Genomic DNA, 7,486 nt, shown 5'->3' with positions numbered 1-7,486 from the left:
AACTTTGAGAATCATTTAATCCAACCCCTCCTTTTACTGACGAGGGAGCCAAGGCCCGCGGACACTAAATGGCTTGCCTAAGGTCACAGAATAAATCATTGATCACAGAGTTGGAGTTGGAAGGGGCTCTAGGAATCTTCTAATCCAAACCCCTCAATATGCTGATGGGAAAAATAAGGCCTAGGAAGGTTAGTGACTTGCCTAAGGTTGCACAATGAGTAAGTAACAAAGCTGGGATTTGCACCCAGGACCTCTAACTCCAAATCCAATGATTATTTCCCACCACCCTATACTCCAACTTTGAGGTCTAGACCAAACCCCTTTATTTCTCTGGGTTCCAGTTTCCTCATTTGTAAAACAAGAAGTTGTATTCATTCACCTCTAAGCTTATTTCCCTAAACCTTATGATCCCTAAAACTTATGATCCAAAATGATATTTTCACTCCAACTAAAACCAGAAGAAACAAAAAAATAATAGCCCAATGGAATCGATCTCACTGGCTTTCCTTCCAGAGGTGAATTAGGGGGCTAGCTTTATCGGGCACACAAAGATGATAAAAAACCTTCTACTGACCCTTTGGCCATCTTGCCTTCCATTGCTCACAATAAGCATGAGCCAACAGGCCGCCATGATGGTAATGGTCATGCACCAACATTTGTAGTGGAGAATAAAAACGAAGGGATTGAGGAGTAAGTGATGGCTAAGGCCCCTTTTAATTCCAAGCCCTATAATCTGAGGTTGAGAAGAATGGGCCCTGCTCTTTCCCTTCTCTCAAGATGGTGGACAAAATCCCCCAAAGGAACCAAAGGAAAAGAAAGTCTGAAAGGAAAAAAAGGAGAAGAACTAAAAGGAAGATGTGGCTGAAAAGGTGGTGAAATGGCCTTCAAAGCACTTCAGTGAGAACCCAGTCTTGGCCCGAGGAATCTGTAGATATTCCAGGTCTACAATGTATTCCAGGAGAGCCATGTACAAGCAGAAATACGCTGCACCAAAAACTTGGATTGAAAGGAAAAAAAAGAGAAGGTGTCTGCTACTATCTCAAAGCCAGTTAGTGGTGATAAGAATGGAGGAGCCTGTATGGTAAAGATTCACAAAATGTGTAAGTATTGCCCTATTGAGGATGTGGCTAGAAAGCTGCTAAGTCATGGCAAAAAGCCCTTCAGCCAGTACATGAGGAGACTTTGAGCTAGCATCTCCCCGGGCATGGTTCTGATCATGCTCACTGGCCACCACAGGGCCAAGTGAATGGTTTTCCTGAAGCAGCTGGCCAGTGGCTTACTACTGGTGCCTGGACCTCTGACCATCAGTTGTGTTCCTCTGAGAAGGACAAATCGGAAATTTGTCATTGCCACCTCTACCACTTTCAGGTGTAAAAATTCCAAATCCTCTCACTGATGCTTACTTCAAGACAAGTCTCTGTAAACCTAGACACCAAGAAGGAGAGATTTTTGACATGGAAAAAGAGAAATACAAGGTTATGGAGCAGCGTAAGGCTGATGAGCATAAGGACTCTCGATTCCTGCCCCAAATCAAGAAAATTCCTCAGCTCCATGGCTACCTGCACTCTGTATTCTCTCTCTCCAACAGAGTTTATCCTCATAAACTGGTGTTTTAAATGCCTTGCACAGATCTCTTATTAAAATATTTGGAATAAAAAAAAAGAATGGGCCCGGTCTGTGGTGTGCACATCATGCCTTCTAAGACTTCATTTGGTTCTGTAAATTCCATTTAACAATCTTTTACTAAGCAACTATTATAGATTTGGCTCTCTGCTATGGACAAGGGATACAATATTGATATGATGAAGACCTTGCTTTCAAGGAACTTAGCTTCTAATGGTGAGCAGTGGAGGACAGGACAGTTCAATGGTAATGTCTCTTTAGATCATTTAAAGCAATTGAAGGTTTTTACCCTGGAGAAGAAAAAGTCTAGGGCAGATGTGTTTTGTTTGGCCCCAGAAGGCAGAGGCAGGAGTAATGGATAGAAGATAAAAAGAGGAAGATTTAGTCTTGATATAAGGAAATACTACAAATGAGAGCTATCACAAAGTGAAATATGGACTACCTTGGGAGGTAGTGGGTATGGGAGCTTTGACCTGCTCTGTTTCTGGCCTCTCTCAGTTCACTCCTGTTTTGCAACCTGGTGGCACTCAGATCTTGGGGGCTAATCATACTGATGCCAGACAGCGTAGACACCTGATGATTATAGCCCACTGAAAGTCAGGACTCTTGAGCTTAACAGATTCATTGTTCTAAACCTCCCTGATGTCAGGGATTAGAATATTTTTGTTCAGAGACAGATTGTGCTAGATGGCCACTAAGATCCTTTGCAACTCTGACATTCTGTGATTTTGTGAACATCATAGAAGGGAGATTAAGATAAATATGAAGCAGACCTCCAGGCAAAATGCTCTGTGAAATTGAAGAAAGGAAAGCTCCCATCTGCCTGGGGAGAGAGTGCAAGAGGCCACTTCTCTCTGACAGAGAGACAGGAAGGTTCCATGCGTGACCTAGCTGGGTACTGTTGGGAGGTGCTTCGTCATTCCCCTACCTGACTCAATGGGAAGGATAGAGTGGAAATACTATAGGCTCCAGGCCTCTGTGCTGGAAATGTTGGGTTTGGAGTGGCATTAGCCAACAAAGCATGCAAGCCAGAAAGCTTGTCTCCGGGTTCCTGGTTCTTCTCTAACCAAACACAAGCACGGACTAATCTCTAGAGTAAACAGCTTAGAAAGAAACCATTGTTTGTTTTTCTTCTATATGAAGGTGAATTTTTAGAATTACACAGGATAAGAGAAACGGAATTTCAGAGATAGAAGAGCCTTGCTGTCCAAACTACCGTGTGTGTGCGTGTGTTTGTGTGTGTGTGTGTGTGTGTGTGTCTGCACATACTTATACATGGTCTACTCTCATAGAATGTAAGCTTCTTGAGGGAAAACACTGTTTCACTCCTGTCTTAGTATCTATAGGTCCTAGCAAAGTGCCTGACACATAGTAGACACCAAATGCACCCTTATTGATTGATTGACCAATAAACTGTAAGCTTCTTGGGGGAAGGAACCTTTTTTTTTTTTGCTTTTCTTTACATCCCCAGCACTTAGTACAGTGCAGGTACATTGTATAGGCACTGGACATATGCTTGCTAATTGATCGATTGTTCAGAGGCCATCTGGCCTAAACCATACTGGAAAAAGAATCTGCCTTGACATTATTTCTGACAAATGCTCATCCAGTTTTTGCCAGAAGACCTTCCATGAGAGGGGACCTGCTAATTACTGAGGAAATTGGGGACGACACTCATTGTTAAGATGCTTTTCCTAACACCAAGCCTAAAATTGCCTTTTGTAATTTCCACCCATGGCCTCTGGTCCCATCTTCTGGAGCCAATCGAAAAAAAATCTGATCTCTCTTCTCTTTGACACTATGACAGCTATCATGTCCCGCCCCCTTAGCTCGCCACCCATAAGTCTTCCCTTCTCCAGGATAAACATTCCTTCACCTGATCATCAAATGGTATAAATTCAAGACCTAAGCAATTTTACTTGATGTGTGATGAAGACTGTTTTGCTATTTTAATTGGCCCTATGATTTCCCTGGTACAGGAAACTGCAGTTATGGTCACTCTACCTATGCCTGTTGGTTGGCTCTGAACCTTCCAGTTTTGCAGAATTTCTGGGGGGCCCAAGAGGTTAAATGATTTACCCAGAATGACAGGGACAGTATGACCAGAGACAGAACTGGAACCATGTCTTCTTAATTCCTAGGCCAGATCTTTATCCACTAGACCATACTGCCTAAGATTATGCATATGTTACATAACAGTAACTAGAGAATCACAGAGATGGAAAGGAACTAAGAAGCCAAACTGTCCCTGAAGAAAGTCCTTCACCTCCCCTATATGTGGGTCCCCAGTCTTACCTTGTGGATCTTTAGCGAGGGGACATTTACTACCTTTCTTTTGCATAGCTCTTATAGTCTCTTACATTTTAGCTCGATATTCTGAGTTCACTAATGTGGGTACCCTCCAGGGGTACAGAGCACCAGCCATCTCTTCCTTCTTATCCTATGGGACTCTTTTCTATGTGTTCCTATATATTCTATAGAGGGTGTCCACCCACAATACTGACTCCCTTCCTTTAGAACTATTGGCACTGTATTGATACCAATGGGGCACAAAAGCAGACGTATCATAGCACGGTTGTTAGGATCAAATCTGATAATAGCTATAAAGTACTTTCTAACCCTCAAAGTTCCATATAAACATTAATTATTATTGTTGTAGTTAATTTTGTATAATATGATATATTCCTGGGACTCTTTTTGGTGGAGAAAATCCTTTAAGGAAGCATTTGATTTTACTGAGTTCAGGTGCTTTTTTAAGTTGACAAACAATAAGCATTGAAACACAGTTATGCAAAACCCTGCAGCTTCTGCTATAAATAAGAGGAGATCTTGGAAAACAATATTCCAAAAGACATAAGATTTTGACTAAAAGCAAGTTACCCTGAAAAGCTAAGTATAATTTTACAGAGGGGGTGGGAAAATTGGCCTTTGAGGGAATGGAGAACTTTCAAGTATTCTTGATGAAAAGGCCAGTACTGAGTTGGAACTGTGAAATGCAAACATATGAGTTCAGAAAAACATTGAAAGGAATAATCTGATTGGGCTGTGACGATGAAGTGCTAATAGAGAGAGAAGAAATAAGCGTCCCTTCAGAACCTTGACATCTCCAAAGGCTATTGGGGCATTAAATAAGACAAAGGGGGGCCCTGGGAAGGGGTTGGTTCTGTTCTTAATATCTTTTGATCCATTGTATGCAAAGATGTAGTCTACTATAATATCATATGTAAAAAATCAGCCTGTTTTTTTCTTATACTTTTGTCAAGTATGGCACAATACCATAGTTGTTAATTAAGATAGATAGATACATGATAGATAGATGGGCAGATAGATAGAGAAAGGATGTTTTCAATGCTATGCACCAACAAATTTGCTAAGTTCTGGGGATACTGATACGAGAAAGATAGAGCCTGCCTTCAAGGACCCTACATTCTAAAGTAGAACTGGAAAATGGAGGTTGTGAGGTGATGGGAGAAGAATAAAATAAATCTGAAGAGCAAAGTTGGGAGTGAAGTGGAATGTTGCTGAAATGATGGTCTAGGCAGACAATCACCAAACTAGAGATCAGGACCTCTGATGGGGGTCCCTATAGGGTGGCAAGACAATTGGCAAAAGTATGGAGAGTAGAGAAGGGAATAAGGATGTTTTACACTCTCCTAGACTCAATATATGTATACATTATGCTCTGAAAGAGTTAGTAGAGATGGAAATGTAAGAACATGAAAATAGTTACTGATATTTTCTCATATTGGTGTGGTAATAATATCTGTTTTTTGCCTCTCCCTCCCCAAGTGTTTAATATCTTCTCTATTTCAGATATATTGAGACTTAATTCCACAATTCTCTCAACATTGTGATACCTCCTCATGGACCTTCTTTGTGTATATTTGGTCTTGTCCAGCAGTTCTTCCCATCTTTACTTTCTTCAGGACCATTTCTATTTTCTCTTGTAGAGATTACTGCCTCTGGATCCAAGTTCAAATCCCACTTCTGACACTTACTACCTGAGTGACTTTGGACAAGTCCCTTAATCTCTTTCCCTGGGCTTCCGTGTTCTTTTCCATAAAATTGAAGGGTTGGTCCAAATGGCTTTCAAAATTCTTTCCAGCTCTAGATCTATAATCCTTTGTAGTTCATCAGAGTCCATGACAGCCTAAATGCTAAATGGCACTACGCTATTATTGATGGGGAATGGAATTTGTTATAGAATTACATACAGATACTTTCCATTATTCATTTGCTTATTGTTCTACTGGTTTCATCTTTAAATGCACTCACAGGATGATTTAACTTAGGAATATTGCCAAGAGTTCTGTAAATTTAGTTTTCCCTGTACCACTTTCAATGTTTTATGAGGCACCATGCTGTTCTTAATCTTTCACCATCCTCTTTGGTAGGTTCTTTTAAATGAATATGTATTGTAAACTGCTGCTGCACCTGCTGCTACCCTTCACTGTGCTATCTCTCACTTGGCAAGATCAAGCATTTGCCCTCCTGACTTGATTTGCCTCCTGACTGATTGGGTTTCTAGGGTCATTTGGTCTCATTATGGCATATGGTTAATTTCCTTAAGAAATGGGAACATTCTGTGCTGATAGCTGTTCGTTTATTCATTTCCCATTTTTGGGTAGCACTGACATTTAAATGCTTCAGGTTGGGGTTACCTCAATCGTGTAATGTGCCTTCTCAGGTTTATTTATTTTCCTTTTAAATTTGGTATGCATTTTTACGTTTGCTCTAACAAGCTGATAGTCTAACTGTGCATAGATAACCGGCTCAAAAATTGTACCCAGATCATAAGATAGTAAGCTAAGGATCTGGAAGTGACCTCAGAAGTCATCTTTTGCAAACTCCTCATTTTACAAATGAGGAAACTCAGTCTCAGAAAGCTGAAATGACTTGCTGAGGGTCACACAGATTATGCAAATGACAGAGCTGAGATTCAAACGCTGGCCCTCTATGTGCAAATCCAACCTTCTTTTCACCACACCGTCTTGTATCAATTTGGTGATGTTATTTGCTTCTTGAAGAAACTACTCATGATTTTTAGTGTGACATTTCTACAAGGCATTAGCTTCTCTTTCTTACTTCTGAACCATGTTTTCCAACGTATATTGTTTCTCTTGGTGTTCTTCTGCCTAATTGCTTTTTCATTGTTGTCAATGAATACTAAAGTATATATCTATTCACCAAACATAATATTCCAAGTCCAGATGCTAGGACTTTGCACTAGCTGTTCCCCATGCCTGGAATGCACTTCCTCCTCACTTTCACCTCATAGAATCCCTTGGGGGTTTTAAAAATCCATTTAAATATTAGCTTTTCCCAGCTCCTATCATCTGGTAGTGCCTCCTCCCCCTTCCTGTGACATACATTTCATATTTTCTTTCTTTTTTAAGATATGAGTCAATTGATCTAATTAATCAAACCACTCCATCCACTTCTACTTTTTCAACATCTTTGCATACATTATTTTTGTACATCGTCTCTTTCAATAGAATATAAGCTCCTTGAGGGCAAGGCCTGTTCCATTTTTGTCTTCATTTCCCCAGCACCAAGCACAGTGCCTGGCACACCGTGGGTTCTTAATAAATGCTTATTGATGGATGAATTGATGATGATTTAATTTAGAGAGTCTTACTCAATCCTTCATAGAACATCCTGACTGCTCATCCTTTGCAGCAGATGGTGCACAGGCTGTAATTGTCTTCAGTGTGGGCATCTAGAAAATGCTTATGATAGACAAAGCAAGACCAGATAGATGGCCAAGTGTCCTATGAAATGATATTTCTTATTGGATGCCTGATATAACAAGTTCCTCTGACTCTGTTCCTTGCCTCTCCAAGGAGAACTTGGGAGCTACCCT

At 40.6% G+C, this 7,486-nt stretch overlaps 1 pseudogene; it reads left to right on the top strand.

Moving 5' to 3' along the window:
• Nucleotides 1-214: 214 nt before the first annotated feature.
• LOC110222783 (large ribosomal subunit protein eL6 pseudogene) lies at nt 215-1,616 on the top strand (annotated as a pseudogene).
• Nucleotides 1,617-7,486: the final 5,870 nt, after the last annotated feature.

This window comes from Phascolarctos cinereus, unplaced genomic scaffold (genome assembly GCF_003287225.1).
Source record: "Phascolarctos cinereus isolate Bilbo 61053 unplaced genomic scaffold, phaCin_HiC Scaffold_4;HRSCAF=312, whole genome shotgun sequence".
NCBI lineage: Eukaryota > Metazoa > Chordata > Mammalia > Diprotodontia > Phascolarctidae > Phascolarctos > Phascolarctos cinereus.
This window is presented reverse-complemented; position numbering and strand designations above follow the sequence as displayed.